Source organism: Euprymna scolopes, chromosome 21 (genome assembly GCF_053919585.1).
Source record: "Euprymna scolopes isolate OS-2025 chromosome 21, ASM5391958v1, whole genome shotgun sequence".
NCBI lineage: Eukaryota > Metazoa > Mollusca > Cephalopoda > Sepiida > Sepiolidae > Euprymna > Euprymna scolopes.
In genome coordinates this window covers 42,318,044-42,322,233 of record NC_136502.1, presented here as the reverse complement: position 1 = coordinate 42,322,233, position 4,190 = coordinate 42,318,044, and positions in this window count along the sequence as shown.

Sequence of the window (4,190 nt, the reverse complement as noted above, 5' to 3'; positions counted from 1 at the left end):
ATGAGTCACTTAATTCCGTTTTTTTTTTTTTTTTGTAGGAATTATTTTATGTCAAGATGGGAATTTTAACTAACATGTTCGAGGCTCCCTGTTTAAGGCAAGAAATGAGAGAATCACAAAACAACAAACCCTACCTGTACAATTCAAGACAAACTTTATTGGTACACAGGATATTGTTGCAAGTTAGTGCGCCCATCTTGCGTCCAACGTTGGAGCTGGTAGTTGCTTCAATGAAGCGGTAGTTTTTAGTCTTTTTGCAATTCGCATGCTGTCAGAGTCTGTTGCAGGGAAGGATGAATTTAGCCGTGTTCCATTCGACTTCATAAAAAATTGGTAGCAATGCAAACAGGCTGAATACTGAAGATGAAAAGTTCACAATTATAAGAAAAGTCCGTAATGCAGTTGTAGACATTCTGTCTTATAAGTAAGCCTAATTCGTAGGCTTTTACAAATATGTCCTATACTTCATCCACACCTGAGATCTGAATAATAGAAGGCACTAATGTTAGCGAATAAGTTTTCTTCTTAGAAGACATAATAAAAATGAGTCCTTCCTCCTTTGCTGATCTGGAACGAACTGAAAAAAAAACTTAAAAGAAAATAGAAATTGGCGCCAAAGGCATGTGACATGTCTGGTTAGATTCATCCAATCAAATCGATCGATTCAATGGCAGTTAGGCCTTATACGATGACTGAATAATTTGTTACATTTTTCGTGTCGGATTTGGCAGCACTCCAAGCAGGAATTCGGTGATAAATAATGGCTAACTTGTAACTACCTTTTCGAACTTGTCACAAAATAGTGTTCAGTTTAAGTTGATAACTGTAAGAAGTAGACTGGTTTTCTGTGTCTGCCGCATTGAGCTTGTGCCACTGAGCTTCAGCCGTGTAGTGTTCTTGGAATAATAATAATAATAATAATAATAATAATAATAATAATAATAATAATAATAATAATAATGATAATATTGATAATATTGATAATAATAATAATATTGATAATATTGATAATAATAATAATATTGATAATAATAATATTAATAATATTATTAATAATAATATTAATAATGATAATAATAATATTAATAATTATTATATTAATAATGATAATAATAAAATAATAATGATAATAATAACAATAATAATAATAAAAGTAATAAAAATAACAATAATAATAACAATAATAATAATAACAACAATAATAACAACAACAATAATAATACTAATAATATTATTAATAATAATAATGATAATAATAACAATAATAATAATAAAAGTAATAAAAATAACAATAATAATAATAACAATAATAATAACAAAATAATAATAATAACAACAATAATAACAATAACAACAACAATAACAACAATAATAATAATAATAACAATAATAATAATAAGAAGAAAAATAACAATAACATTAACAATAATAACAATAAAAATAACAATAAAAAAAAAAATAATAATAATAATAACAATAATAACAATAATAATAATATCAATAATAACAATAACAATAATAACAATAACAATAAAAAATAATAACAATAATAATAATAAAAATAACAATAATAATAATAACAATAACAATAATAATAACAACAACAACAATAATAATAATAACAACAATAATAATAATAATAATAATAATAATAATAATAATAATAATAATAATAATAATAATAATAATAATAATGATAAAGGTGGTAAAAAAGAATCACGGCACACTCATGCGAGGATTTTTTTTAAGCTACCTCACGTTACCCCTAAGGCAGCAGGAACCAAAACTCCTGTCAGCCTAAATGGACAAGGCAATGACTCATCAATGAGAAGCGGGGAGGGGATACATAAATTTTAATAGGAAATCTACAGCGTTTTTCTACATCAATGTGTATAATTTAATACTAATAATATTCTGTTTGAAATAACGAATGCCTGTCACAATTTTAAAATAATGGGTCGTACACTTTGTTGAAGGGTGTCTAAGCCAGTTTAATGTGGTGCCCGGAAGTTTTAACATTTTATATTAATTGCAACATATTTTTTTTAAATGATATCTTAGCTTATGAAGGCTTAAAGGCCTACTCAAGGATAACGGGGTAATTAGTGCCAGGTGGTCGGTGAGATAATGTTGTGGTGAGATAATGTTGTGGTGGAAATTGGATAGAATTTGATTATTTAAGGGGGTGGTTTAGCAAGAATTTGTTTACATTGAACTTAAAAACGAGCATATTGTAATAAATTGGAAAGGAACTGTGGTATAGAGTTCCATAGTCAGGCAGTTATAGGAAACAAACTTTGTTCATGGAATTTGCGTTTAGCTTTAGGCACAGATTGAGAGTAAGGAACATTGTTGACAGTGGTTGTCACTTGCGATATTTGAGAAAAAGCTGACCGACAAACACACACGCGCGCGCGCGCACACACACACACACACTCTTTCTCTCTCTCTTTCTCTCTCTCTCTCGTTTTCTCTCTTTCTCTCTCACACACACGTACACATAGATACGCCTCTATGCACAGAAAGAGAAAATAAAGGCACCGTAAAAAGAAGCAAAGATTAAGTTATCGTGAAAGGAAAATCAACCTACGCTGAGCTCGTGCGTGTATGGGGCGGGGGGGGGTTACGTCAAGGATTATTAGAGATACGATGAGAGACTACGTACCACCGAGTCGATATAGGCTTCGCGAGCGGCCATATGGTGCCCGAAAAAGAGACCTCTGACCCTGAAACACTTCTGAAGCTTAAATTGCTACCATTCCTCAAGGTGCAAAGGTCGCCAAACGGAAACACCTGCGTATCGGAGAACAGGGCGATCTGAGACACACCCATTCTGATACGCTTGTGGGCACATGAGTCCTTGTCTGCGCGTTTTACGTATCATTAAGAATGGAAAGTTTATGTTCAATGCTTGTCGTTTTGCAAAGGATAGCTTGGATGAGAAAAATGTCCCAAATAAATAAAGCTTGACGTTAATGAATGCATGACGATGCCTGGTACGTCTGTGTTTAATGTAGGAATGTCTATGTGTGCCGTAGCTTTCTCGTTCGACTTATCTTCTGAAATAAGCTCAATTTATTTTGGAGAAGAAGAAAAAGAAATTTTTTTTTAATAAAAATGAAGACACTCAACATATACATGAAGTGCGTTTTGTTATGGGCAGTAAAAATCTGGAAATTGCATTCTTTATTAAATCCGCATTATTATTGGCTCAAAAGGAGCTTTCACACAGGTCATCAAATATCTCATTGACTACAGCCTGTGGTGTTCCTTAGAAGCTGAGTGACAACAAGTCTCCCCAGATTTTTCAGTACTCTCCGCCTCTTTCGATAACATTTACAAATAAATTTGCATTATCGCAACAGCAGTTTGACATTGATTTCCCGTTGTCAGCGGCCATTGGTCTTCACTGGAATTTGAGTGACAATATGCCTCCCCAAGGTCTCAGTTCTCTTCGCCTCTTCGCACTTATACAGTGGAGGTCTGGTCAGTGCTCACTCCTCGGTCTTTCCTTTCCCCTTGACTACTTAACCATTCGGTCTCACTCTTTGGTGGGGGTAGTAATATGTTAATGGGGGACGGGGTGGGGTTAGAGAACTTATAGATATGCAGCTCCAATATTCTTGGTTCCATATAACGTTTCATGTTTTGCCTCTGTAGAAGTGTTTTTTTTTCTGGTCTGCGCTTGTGGTTCGTGTGTGTTAGTCTCACATTCAAGGGGTCTCCTTAATATTTCAACTGTTTTCATTATTGTTATTTTTTTCAAGTCATTCCTTTGATTCCAATTTCTCCCATTCTTTTTTCAACATTTTTATTTATTTATTTATTTATTATTATTATTATTATTATTATTATTACTTACTTACTTACTTACTTACTTACTTACTTACTAAGAGTAGTCATACAGGCCATCATCAAAAATTTATCTTTGAGAACAACTTGTGGCATTCTTTGGAGTCTGCGTGACAACAAGTCTCCCCAGATTTCCAGTACTCTCCACCTCTTTTGTTAACAATTGCAGTTTCAGTTTTCATGATTCCATGTGATGCTCCTTTGCGTTTTACATCTGTAACACTTTCTGTATGCCCAGTGTGTCTGTAGCTCATGTTTATTGGTCTCCACATTCAAGGGTTTTTCTTAATATTTCAGCAGTCTTCATCGTTGTATTCTATCAGCCATCCCTCTGATTC